Source organism: Hylobates moloch, unplaced genomic scaffold (assembly GCF_009828535.3).
Source record: "Hylobates moloch isolate HMO894 unplaced genomic scaffold, HMol_V3 SCAFFOLD_21, whole genome shotgun sequence".
In the NCBI taxonomy this organism is placed as follows: Eukaryota; Metazoa; Chordata; class Mammalia; order Primates; family Hylobatidae; genus Hylobates; species Hylobates moloch.
Window position 1 is genome coordinate 48,917,284 of NW_026652296.1, and position 13,383 is coordinate 48,930,666.

Sequence of the window (13,383 nt, forward strand, 5' to 3'; positions counted from 1 at the left end):
AATATGGTCCCAAATTAGACATTGACACAATGGCTGGCAAAGTTAAAATAAGTGTAGTTGTATCCTTTGGCAAAGGCAAATCTACTTAGGAAGACTGAAAATGGGTCTTTGGAGTATTTTTCAGTTCACCAGCAAATCAGAGAAGCTGTCCCTGCCCCTCCTCCCCTCCCATTCCAATCAGGAAGAAGCAAAAATGGGCCTTAAAATAGCTTGCATTTTCCTAGAACCAATAAAGGAAATGGAACCTCATTTCGAAAGGGTGGCTAAGTATAAACCAACTGAGGGAGAAATCTTCAACTGATAACTTTGTGTCAAGAGGAGATTCACAGCCGGTGAGAGTGATTTGAAAGCAGATCATAGGAAAAATCGTGTCTTCTATCACTTTAAGAGGAATGAATTGAAGAATAGTTTACTTTTTCCAGTCTCTTAAATCATATCAATGAAAAAGGACAGCCATCATACAGCAGGAAAGAAAGGAGGAGGGGGCACCACCAAAATCGTCATTGCAGAGGCAACAATTCACTCCGTGTTTCAGTTGAAAGTTTGCAACCAAACACAACAGATTTGCAATGGATTGCAGTCATAAAGAATTCTTCAGGGCCGGGCGCGGTGGCTCACGCCTGTAATCCCAGCACTTTGGGAGGCCGAGGCGGGCAGATCACGAGGTCACGAGATTGAGACCATTCTGGCTAACACGGTGAAACCCCGTCTCTACCAAAAATACAAAAAAATTAGCCGGGCGTGGTGGCGGGTGCTTGTAGTTCTGGCTACTCAAGAGGCTGAGGCAGGAGAATGGTGTGAACCCGGGAGGCGGAGCTTGCAGTGAGCCGAGATCAGGCCACTGCACTCCAGCCTGGGCAACAGAACGAGACTCCGTCTCAAAAAAACAATAATAATAATAATAATAATAATAATAATTCTTCAGATTCCCATGTCCTACCACGATTCTTTTATGTTAAAGTCGAAAGGGATCCTGAGACATCATTGCCATTTGACACATGTGAAAATGAGGCACAGATGAGTTGAACAACCTTCTCAAGGTCACATAGTAAGGTACAAGACCAGGACAAGGATCCTGTGTTTCTGACTCTCCATCCAGTGCTCTGACTCTCCATCCAGTGCTCTGACTTGGCAAAATACCTACATTTCCTGCCTAAAACTTTTGCTGGATTTCCAAACAGGAATCTAGCTTAGTTTTTGTTTTGTTTTGTTGGGATTTTTTTGTTGTTATTGTTTAATACATTCCTGTAAGAGACTTTAATAAAAACAGAAAAAATTTCAAGATCTCGGGGAAATAACAAAAATATGTGGGTTCATTTTCGAGGAATCTAGTATCTGGGACTTAAAATGTTGACATCTTTTTATGGTAATAATATTTAGACTTAGAGATCTGGGTCAAGTGTGGGGAAGGTCAAGAGAAATCTGTTTGCGTCCGTTGGCAAAAAATAGTGCATTTAGGAAGACCAGACAGGGGTCCTTGAAGTCTTTGGGGCTTAATTAATATCTCAGTAGTATGTGTGGCTTTTTGGTACTGCTCCGACTTCTGTTTTCTAACTTTGGGGAATGAGAATTTGGCCTCAAAGCTACAGACAGCTGTGAAATTCAATGCTCTATTGGAGCATTTTAAACAGCACATTTGGCCCTTTGGAGGTAGCTAAATGGGTTTCACTTCTACAGATTTATAGAACTTGCTCTTTTGCCCAAATTTCTACCTCTTCCGGCTGACTCACTCCCAGCTCTTTCCAACTGAGCCCTTCATTACTCACAGTCTATACAATATGTAAGATAAGCTGGGATCAAATTCATGCAAGCCTGGCAAAGATTATTTCCTTTCAGATGCTAGAATTTTACCCATCTCTTTTTCTACCATAGCGACATACTGGAAAGTACAAATTGCAGATCATGTAGTCTTGCAGTCCAGGAATGAAGGGATGGTCTACAAGTGGTTTTCAACCTTGGCTGCCCATTACAGTGATCTTGGGAGCTTCACATAATCCGCACGTCAGGCTGCTTCCCACTCCAATTTCATCAGAATCAGCCGGGTGAGACCCAGGCATTGGCATTCTTTAAGCAACTGCTCATGTGGGTCCAGCGTTTAGTTAAGTCTGAGAACCAGTGGTTTAAAACAGCTCTTCTCAAACTTTAGTGAGAATTGGTTATCACCTGGATGCTTTTTAAAACAGACCCCTGGGCCCAACTACTGGTCAGCAGATGAGTGCCTCAGTGCTCCTCAAACTGTGGCTCGCAATCAGCACAATGGCATCGCCCAAGAGCTTGTTAAAATGCAAATTCCCAGATTTTGCTCAAGACCAAATCACTGGAAGTGGAGCTCTTGAATCTTCAGGATTACTAGCTGTCCAAGCGATGATGGTGTACACTAAAGTTTGAATACCATTGGTCTAAAGAAGCTAGTAAGAACTGTACAACAATGATAACATCTGAAAATAATATTGATAGTGCTAATACTTCAGTCACCCATAAATTGCTCATTCTGTTGTTTGATACCACATGCCCCTGATAACTGCAGAAGGCCTGGGTTAACTCCACTTGTGAGTGGATTTCTCACCCTGTCTCATTCATCTGAGTGAACCTTGACGATCCTGTCAGTCAGTACTCATCAATGCTGAGGTGTCCTCAGAAGATGAGGCCCCTCCTTGCTAGGCTACATCTCCAAAAAACATTAATAGCAATATATCTGTCAAGGGCCCAGATTCTCACTTTTGATCAAGGCTAAGAGAGGGCAATTTAATTTGAAAGAAAAGTCCAGGGCGTATCGTTGGGGAAAAGTATCCAGGATAAAAATACATGTGGGAGGCCCAGCATATTGCTCTGGCTTCAGTCAGGAATGATGTTCTCACTCAAGCCTCTAGCCTGCCTCATGGGGTCCAAGCAGGCTCTGGACATATAAAGGAGAAAAACTTCTACCTGGACGCAAACTTCAATCCCATTTTTCAGCCCCTCTTTCTCCAATACAATTCCCTGGATAAAACATCTGGTCTCCCTCTCTTAACTACTGTCATCTGCCAGGTCCCCCTGAGGTAACTGAGCCCCAGCATTTATTTTATTTTTTTCTGTAGCCATTGTCTCTGTGGGGTAAAAACTTTTCTAGAGCTGAAACAGTGCATCAAAGTCACTAACAATTTCAGGGTTAACTTTCAGTATTTTCTCTTTTTTTTAATGGAGTCTTGCTCTTGTCACCTAGACTGGAGTGCAGTAGTGCTGTCTTGGCTTACTGCAACCTCCACCTCCCAGGTTCAAGCAATTCTCCTGCCTCAGCCTCCAGGCACCTGCCACCATGCCCAGCTAATGTTTGTATTTTTAGTAAAGATGGCATTTCACCATGTTGGTCAGGCTGGTCTCAAACTCCTGACATCAAGTGATCCACCCGCCTCACCCTCCCAAAGTGCTGGAATTACAGGCATGAGTCACCATGCCCAGCCACTTTCTGTATTATCTTTAGCTGTGAGCAGTATTATAAGCTCCTTCAAGCTCGTTTTGTTTTTCTTTTTTTGTTTTTTTTTGAGACACAGTCTCTCTCTGTCGCCCAGGCTGGAGTGCAATACCGTGATCTCGGCTCACTGCAACCTCCACCTCCTGGGTTCAAGTGATTCTCCTGCCTCAGCCACCTCCCGAGTAGCTGGGATTACAGGCACCCGCCACCACGCCCAGCTAATTTTTGTAACTTCAGTAGAGATGGGGTTTCACCATGTTGGTCAGGCTGGTCTTGAACTCCTGACTCAAGTGTTCCACCTGCCCCGACCTCCCAAAGTGTTGGGATACAGTCGTGAGCCATCGCACCCAGCCAGAACTAGCTTTTTTTAATCAGTGGAACTCCAAAACTGTGAGGAAGTTTAGCCACCCCAAAATCTACGGCTTTGGTATGCTGATTATTTCAATATCCCAACGGGCATTTGAGGAACAGCAACATATCAAGTGCATTTGGGGAACAGCAAATGCAAAAGAAGGGCTTTACTGAACTTCCTTTATCTGCCTAAGGAAGACATTCTTCAAAGGAGACTCAATTGTCACGAATCCCTTCCCCTGTAATCTTATCAACCAGGGAAGATGAACTGAAATTACAAGAGAGGAGACTGGAGGTTGACTCATGCCCAGATAGACTATTAACAATTATCTGAGGGCTGCTCCCAGACAACTTTTTTTTTTTGACTCCTGATTTTATTATTTGATTTCTTGTTTTCATTTAAAGTCTTCTGTGGTTGGGAAGCCTCACCTCCCAAGACCAGAGTCAGTTGGAGGTGGTTGTTGTTGGAAGGGAGTGGGTTGGGGAACTGGGATGGGGGAGAAAGGGAGACCCCTGCTCTGCTGCAGGTCCTAGGTGGAGAAGAAGAACTGTACTTCACAAAGTCTGGGGTATGGTGGGAAGGGGATGAGGCAGAAGTAGCAAGCTGGGGAAATGGGACCCACCTCAGTCCCCAGCTTCACTTTCTTCTAATGTTTCCCCATTGGTGGCATTCTCCGCACTCTTGGAGGCCTTCTTCTTTTTTTTTTTTTTTTTTCTTTTCTTTTTCTGGGTTTCTCGACTTGCAGAACTCTGGAGGAGGGCCTTTAGCTCTGCATCCTGGACCTCCATCTCAGACCTGTAGAGGTCAGGCTCAAAGGGACCACTGGTTATCTGCATGGGGCCATTGGGCATGAGCAGAATTGTAAATTTAAACTGGGCAACAAATTCACCCTCCTTCTCATAGAGAACATTAAACGGTTGCAGCAGTCCATGCTTGGTGCACTCCACCACATCCATCGGGGCCTTCTTCTCATCTTCAAATGCTGTTAAAGTAAACGGCATGGCATCAAGATGCCTTTCCACCTCACTGAAGAAGGCACATGAAGTTTTCCTCTTCAGTCCATACTGTTTAGAGGAGTCTCGTTTGTAAATAGTGGTTCTCTGTCCTGCATCCTTGGCCTTGCCCTCTCCTGAGCTGAGGAGAACATCCACAACATATACTTCATGTACCTCAAATTCAGCTTTTTCATGGTCCTTCTTCTGCTGGTCTGTAGGATTCTGGATAATGTTTTTTTCACCATCAATGACATGCTGCTTCAACTGGTGTGACAGCATACCTTCTATTGGCGTGCAGTTAAATGAGTGGGCAACTTTGTTCCAGGCTTCTCTCACTTATGTGTTCTGATTTCCAGGTTTGACCAGGCATAGGGCAGCTTCAACACAAAGGTGAGCTGCCTTAATAACATCTGCTTTCCTCGCTGTTACGTGGGTCCCCTGAGCTACATCAACCACAAAAATATGAGCTACATTAGCGATGAAGCCATCCACGTGGACCTCAGGTTCGATTTTTACCAAGTCACCTTCCTTGAGAATATAATCCTGGCCTCTCTTCAAAGGGGAGAAGTGACATACACAGTTATTTACTGAAATGCTGATGGGAAAAGCAATACCTTTCTCCATTTCCTTTTCTTTCTTGAAGATTTTCCCTGTTTCTTCCATAATCGTGGCATCTCCTTTCTCACACAGGCTCAGTACCGACACACCTGAGCTAGATGCTTCCACCAAGGACCAAAGTACCCGGTTGGCGATGTGGTCCCCGCACCCATCTTATACTTGGTCACGACCAGGTCCGTGGTGATAGTTTGCTCCTGCTGCTCGTCCTTGTCTGACATCTTCCTACTACCACCACTGCAGCCTCGTTTCCCCTGAGCTGCCTCCTCTCCCAGACAACTTTTATTACCTCAGAAATATTATCTGCGTAACAAGACCACCTCTACTCATCATACATTTTTTCTTGTCATCCTCTCTTAACTTGTGTTGGCATCACCCCCAAGAAGCCCTAAGCCCTAATTTTTTTCTATAGCTCAGGAAACTATATAAGCTTCAATCATCTGACCAATCTTTGGGTCTCATATTTTTGGGGACTCCAGTGCCCATATACGTAATTTTTTTTTTCTTCTGTGAATCTGCCTTATGTCAATTTAATTTGTAGCCCAACGAAAGAACCTAGAAGGGTAGGGGGAAGACAGTTTTTACTTCTCTACAAAGGTCTCAGATGATCTGATCATTGATGCACAAATCATGACTTCCTGGCCTCAATCTCTGAGCTCCGTCACAAAAGCTTTGAGCTTTTGAGCACAAGTCAGTTTTTTTCTTCCCTAATTAAAATGCTACCTCACTTCACTGTACGAGGTAAAAACAATCACTAATGTTTCAGACACTTGATTGACATCAAGGAAATGCATTCGAAAATCAGACCAAATATTTTCCCTTTGAAAATTTGAGTGGCAGGACCAGGAATCTGCCTTCTTCAAAGAAAGAAAGAAAAATAATTCTTAGGTGAAGCTGACCTGAGTTAAAACTTCCCACAGAGAAACAGCAAGCTTCCTATGTGGGGTGTGGGCTGTGCATAATATTTTATTATTTCCCACGCATCTTAGCTTACAAACGTGCAAAAGGAGCAGAATGCCCAGAATCAGGAAAGACACATAGATTAAATAATTGTAAAAGAGCCTTAAACAATTGCTAGTTTCCAGTTTGGGTTGTTCTTTGTTATGAGTTTTTATACACCAGCTTTCCCCCTTAAAATTATATTTAATAAGAAATTAGGTTCACTTTGCACATTGAGATACCTCCTCCTTTAGGAAGGTGCTCTGTAACCAAGAAGCTGAATGCTAATGCAGGGGTTGCTATGGTAAGCAATCTTTTCTAGTGAGTGGGAGAATAAATAGTTGCATGAATTCCTAAATCAATAGTGGAGACTGAACGGGATATTACCAGGTATTTTAGCCTCTAAATATAGTTATGGAGCTAAGAGACAATATTCTCTCTGTAAAATCCTAATATAATTATAGATTCTTCAGTAAATTTTGTGTTCACCTTTTGAAGGTGATTGTTGGTATTTTTTCAGAGTTTTTATATAACCCTCTACCATTTGTTGAAAAAAAGAACCCATTATTTTAGTCAGATAAAAACAGCTGAGAAAAAAAAAAAAAAAAAAAAAGCCTGCTGATTTTTATAGCTGGGAAAAGGAGTACACAGAATTAGATCCTAATTAATGAATGCCTAATGAGCCAGAAGTGCTTAATGAACATTAAATAATAACAGTAAAATAGGTATGCTTTTTAAAAAAACATGATCTACGTGAAGAACTTTGTTTCATTTCTTGAGAAATGGGACTATTCATAGGATGGATCTCCTCTTGCCAATCTCTCTGTTTTTCACCTGAAGTCAAGGAAGATCTTCATTGGCCGAATCAGTGGGCCCCACGCCTCCTGGCTCTCAGGTGGATCCAACCAATGGGAGATTGGAGGGCAGGAGGAAAGTGCAATTTGGCTCCCCCTGTGCCAGGTTACTGCAAGTTGGCTGAGATTCTTTACCTCCAGCCACAGCTCCTGGGTGCTGGTTTTTATTTCCTCCCCTAGCCCATTCCATCCTAGGAGTGATAAAGAGCCGCTCACTATCGCTAGCTCCAGAGGCTTCACATTCCTCGTTTGTTTCTCTTAATCATGCCCGCAACCTTGTAAACATGTTCCTTTAACTGTCCTCAATTTCCTGACCTGAGTGTGCAACTAATTCCTTCTGGAGCCCTGACCACTACTCCTAGAGAGTCCGTTTTCCATACATAATAAAATAGCTGTATTAAACGGTGCACTTAAGTGTTTATTTAAACACATGTTTTTAAACATATACTTTAAGATATAGCTATGCCTTTGGGCTATTTCGATGCCAAATTTTCTACCTCTCTGTTGAAATAATTTGTAAGGTCAAAAACACTTGCTTTCTTATATTCTTATGAATCACTCTGCTTCATAATTTATATTGTATTTACATCCTGTTTCCTGCATATTGTCTATATCTTCTCTACCATAGTGGACGCTCTGTGAAGGAAGCTCTCTAAATGGCTTTTGTACTCACATAGAAACAGAAACAGACGGCAAGAAAAGAGCATAAAAACTCAACCTGATATAAGGTGCTGTGATGACGTTTTCCTCTGTGTGTCTTGTCTTTTATTTCCGTTGGTAACCTTCATCTGACAGATAATACCCTTTGAAGGGTGACCCCCAACTCAATATTTGTTCTCTCTCTATTCTAGATTCTCTTGGATAAATCTATAATTTGTAACTGATGAGAGACATTGAGAAAAAAAAAAATTTGACTGTCAGCGTTGGCATGTACTTTATCTTGGAGCCATAGGGAATGGTGAAATAGGGGTTTTCGATAGAAGTAGTGTGTCTTTCTCTTTATCTAACTCCTTCCTCCAAAGGCTGTGTTTTCCTCCATATCCTAATGCCTAAGACTATCTCCCTTGACAAAGAGGAGTATGCAAACATTAGGAAGGAGGCAGTACCTCTCCTCCCCTGGCAGAGCCTCATCTCATTAGCATAGCCCTTGAACAAGGCTTGGCCCTCTCTGCAGCATCACTGGGACCCTAAAAGAATAGCAATTTTCCAGACACATGATCAATTCTTAGAGGAATACTGGGTGATTGTGTGTTAGGAACTTTCTCTGTGCATGATAATGTTGGTGGCAAGGACCTTCATCTCTTACCAATCTGTGAATAATACACTGGATAGAGCCCCAGGGAGCTGAAGAAGTTACAGCAGCTTTCAAAACTGCCTAATTTGCAACTAAAGAATAGCTAAGGCCCAGAGATGAAAAGACTTTTTAAGTTTAAAGTGGAAAATCACAAAGTTATAAGCAAAGTGCGGCCACATGTACCTATGACTAAGTCTACATCACCCTCTTATTAAACTTAAAAATAGACTCTTAAAACAAGCTGGAAGAATCTACTAACGCCCAAATCCTACACCCAGCAATTCTGCATAAGTGTATACCCAGAGGAAATGTGTCCATAATTTCAACAAAAAATGTAGTAGAATATTCATAGCAGCACTTGTCCTAGTGGCTAAAAACTAGTAGAAGTTTCCAAATTGTCCATATTTATATAAAATATATAGGTAAATGAATGCTATATGGAATGAGAAGTAATGGTCTACAACTATATGCAAAAATGTAGATGAATTTCACAAACATGTTAAGTGAAAGAAGTAAGACAAGAGCACATAGCTCGTGACTCCTTTTACCTAAAGCACAGAAAAAGGCAAAACCAATCTGTGTTAACCAGAGTAAAGATAGTGATACCCTTTTTGGAGCATAGTGACAGGAAGAGAGACTTAGGGGAGGGCTTTCATTATTCTGGTAATATTCAGTTTCTTGACTGGGGATAGTTTATAGTTCAATACATTTTCTAAAAGTTAACACACCTCATAGAAAAAAGGGTGGCTAGGAGTCCAACTGATTTAATGCACAATCATTAATCTATTGGGCAAGAGCCTTTAACCTTCCCTTAGAATAGGAACAGAGCTGGATTAATGGGTGGTCCATCCAGGCAGCTGTCTGAGGTGCCACTTTATGCTAAGGCCTGTCTGGGGATAGTAGATACAGAAAATTGTACTTGTCAGAATTTCTTCCAGAGATGGCATTGTACATGTTTAAAAAATGATCCTTTGATAAACAGTTAAATTTGGTAGAATACCCACAAAACAGTTGCAAAGACCTTTAGTATGCATTAAGAAAGCTGGTTAAAGAAAATGGCCACGATTCATTAATAACCTCTGTGACAGTTTGTTTTTAGCATTTAGCAACTATTCTCTACTTTCTTTTTTTCTGTCGGCAAAGAATGTATCCAGGCATTGATGCTGGGCTTGGCTGGGTGACCTGCTTTGGCTAATAAAATGTTAGTAGACCTGAATTGTAATCTGCATTTGTAAAGAGAACATAAATTTCTTGTCCAGTGATACAATGAAAAGTGGAAGCACTAATGTATAAAGAAGCTGTTATTATTTCTGTTTTATAGGTTGAGACTCCAGATTCTTCATTTTTAACAAGCTCCCAGGTGGTACTAATGATGCCAGTCAATATACCACACATTGAATACATGGTTTTATATCACAATGTTTTCATCTATAAAATGGGGACCATAATACCTACTTATAAAGTTGTTTGGGGGCCAATTCAAATGCTGTGTCTAAGTTTCTTAACACTGTGAACAACGAATGGTCATTTCTCTTATTACCTTCTACTCCATCTCAGACTATAAAAGAGGAGAGCAAATACATGTGGCAGGTTTTGTATAAAGAGTATAAGATATGGGCGGGCACGGTGGCTCACCCCTGTAATCCCAGCACTTTGGGAGGCCGAGGCAAGTGGATAATTTAAGGTCAGGAGTTCAAGACCAGCCTGGCCGACACAGTGAAACCCAGTCTCTAGTAACTCAAAAATCAGCCGGGTGTCATGGTGGGCACCTGTAATCCCAGCTACTCAGGAGACTGAGGCAGGAGAATCGCTTGGACCCGGGAGGCGGAGGCTGCAGTGAGCTGAGATCACACCACTGCACTCCAGCCTGGGCGACACAGAGTGACTCCATCTAAAAATATATGCTATATAATGAGGACGTGAGTTCAATACTATCTGTGTCACTCACTAGCTGTGCAAACTTGGGTAAGTCCTTCAGCTTCTGTGCATCTCAGTGTTCTCATCTGCAAAAGGAGATCATAACGTCAACTTCTAAAGATGATGAGGATCAAATAAGTTCTGTCCCTGACACATGGTAGGCTCTGGAAATGTGTTGGTTGATCCAAAAGTGACTCAGAATTCAATGTATTTAGGGTCTCTGTGACAGTCAAAAGTACTGAATAGTGGCACCAAGGGTCATTGTTCTTTGACTTTCCACTGAGCAGCTACTGTATATGCCACGGAGAAACTTTGCAGGATGTTGGTACATGTCCCAAACTGCCAGAAGCAGTTAGAGAATGGGATTCCTTTAAAATTACAAGTCTGTTCATGCCCCCTTCCTGCTCAAAACCTTTCAAAATCATCCCAACACACAATAAAATGCCAACTTCTCAACAGGCCCTGCCTGGTCTGGCAACTGGCTGTTGTTCCAAATGCACCCCATATTCTCTGGCTATTCCCCACTTTGCTCACTCCATTCCAGCCCCCTTGCTTTTTTCTCAAAACACCAAGCACCTTTCTTCTCCAGGGCCTTTTCACATGCTGTTAGAGTGTTTCATCGTGGAACATGCTTAACCCAGACCTATGTGTAACTCGCTCCCTCCTTTCATTTTTGTCTTAGCTGATCTCACCTCATCAGAGGGGCCTACCTGGCTGCCCAGTTTCAAATATCACTGTCATTCCCACAACATCGTTCTATGACATCCTCAGGGCTCTTGTCACTAACCAATATCCTATTATATACAGTTTTTGCTTGCATATTTTCTGACTCCACTGTGAGAATCTTAGATTCATGGGGAAGAGATTTTGTCCCTTTAATTCACTGGTATATCTTCACCAGATGCATAAGATGCTTAATAAATATTGAGTGAAAAAAATGGAAAAACGCCTCACCAGAAAATTCCAATCTGACCTGTAAAAAAGTATGCACAGATATGTTGGTTGTCAACACTGAGGTTTTGTGTGAAGAGGTTGTTTTTGCATTTGCATTCATTCATGCATTCAGTATTTCTTAGGCAGCTATGTCCTGCCCGATACTCTTGTAGGCATTCGGGAAATAGACCGGAATAAATGTTAGAGGAGCAGGAAGTTTAGAGGTCATGTTGTTAGGATTGACACCTGTGGAAGGAAGGGAACTAAGACTGAGAAGAGAGAAGCGGGTCCACGGAGCAGTTGCAGCAGAGGCCTTAGCTCACCTACCACAGAGCCATGGAACTTGGATGCCCTTCAGAGTTGTCCTGAATTGAGGTAACAAATTTGAGCCTTTGTACCTTTGAATCCACAAGTCAGTGGACATAGAATATTTCTGGGGAAGAGTATGACATTGGGAAAGACGAAGCTCTTATGCAGACAGCAGATCCAAGAGAGAGAATCTTTTGAGCTCTCAGCTTCCATCATTCCCAGGAGCTGGGGAATGAGTGTTATAGTCATAAAGATATAGGGGGAGGCAATGGGGGTGTCAGAGCAGCACATACTGGTATGCACTACAAGGAATAACATGAACAGGGAGCTTGTCTTTTAGGAGCTTACATGCTAGTGTAGGAGAAATAAGCAAAATAAATAATCTATACAGCATATTAGAAAGTAAGGAAAGCTAGGGAAGGTGCACAGTAGAGCCTGATGAAGAGTAATTAAATGCCAGAGGGAAGCAGAGAGGCAGAATTCAGTAGAAAAACAGTAGGCTTCATTGAGCAAATAAAAATTGAGCACAGGCTTGAAGGGGGTAAGAAAATTAACTCTGTAGAAACGAGCCTGAAGGGAAGAGCATTTCAGTCAGAAGGAACAGCTGTTCCAAACACCACGAGGTAGGAGCAGGCTTGGTGTGTCCGTGATACACTACTCCTAAGACCCTTGACAAATAAAAGCAAGTGAGACTTAGTCAATAGTAAAAAAAAAAAAAAAAAAAAAAAAAAAAAAAGAATCTGTGAGCTTTAGATGACAAAAAATGGAAATGCATCTTTTTGCCCCTTGTTTTAAAAGAAACGTTTCTAATCCAAGCTATAGCTGCATTTGGGCTGCTCTGGAGGAAGCAGAATGTAGCTGATTTGTTTTTTGTCTTCCTCATTTGAATGAAGAGAAAGTACACCTTGTTGACAATGGTCCATCTTTAACTCAACCTTTTCCCTTTATGAATTCTTTCAGGGGCACTACTCTGAAAGTGAATGTCATTTTACTTGAGAGAAGGAGTACTTGCAAATGAGAAAAAGAGAATTTTACTGTGGTGAGCACAGCCAATTCATATCATTATATTCAGTCTTTGTTCAGGGGACAGCCAAGGTAGGCATAGTTCTTCTTGGCTTTACTCTTGCAACTTGTGAAGTGCTGCCATGCTGGAATTTGTGGCTAGAGCTGAGGATCACTGTGAAGTGTCTGGCAAAAGAGCCAAACTCTTCCCATATTCTGGAATGAACCATAGGCAAGACAAATAATCTCCTCCCATATTCTACAATGAACCATAGACAGCCTTTTGTGCCAGGATACTTCTTGTGTAACTAGGAGCATTGCAAGGGCCCTCATTGAACAGGTGCATTGTTCTCTGTGGAGAACAGCTGGGGACGTGTGAGGAAGGAAGGCACAAGTCGCTTCCTGTAGTTGCTGTTGACACAAGGAGAAGAGGTGCCTGAACTGAGCTCTGCCCATACTGTTTACTTGGAATCTGGGTGTAAGTTTTGTTTCACTATTTTAAAGGAAAATCATCTGAAATTGTTCAATTATTTACATGGACGATGTGAAGACTTGGGGTGTGAATTTTGGAGGAGAGGCAAGAGAGAAATCGGGGATTTATGAGCACCAGAGCAAAGAGAATCATCCCATGTTTTGTCAGAGCCCTGTACTAAAGGAAACACCTGCTGGGGGCTGGTTTTAAGCCTATACTATTCCCTAGGTCAGTTCTAATTAGCTGTAAT

The 13,383-nt window shown here is 42.1% G+C and overlaps 1 pseudogene; it reads right to left on the minus strand.

Moving 5' to 3' along the window:
- Positions 1 to 4,372: 4,372 nt before the first annotated feature.
- Positions 4,373 to 5,634, minus strand: LOC116461069 (proliferation-associated protein 2G4-like; annotated as a pseudogene).
- Between the last annotated feature and the right edge of the window lie 7,749 nt (positions 5,635 to 13,383).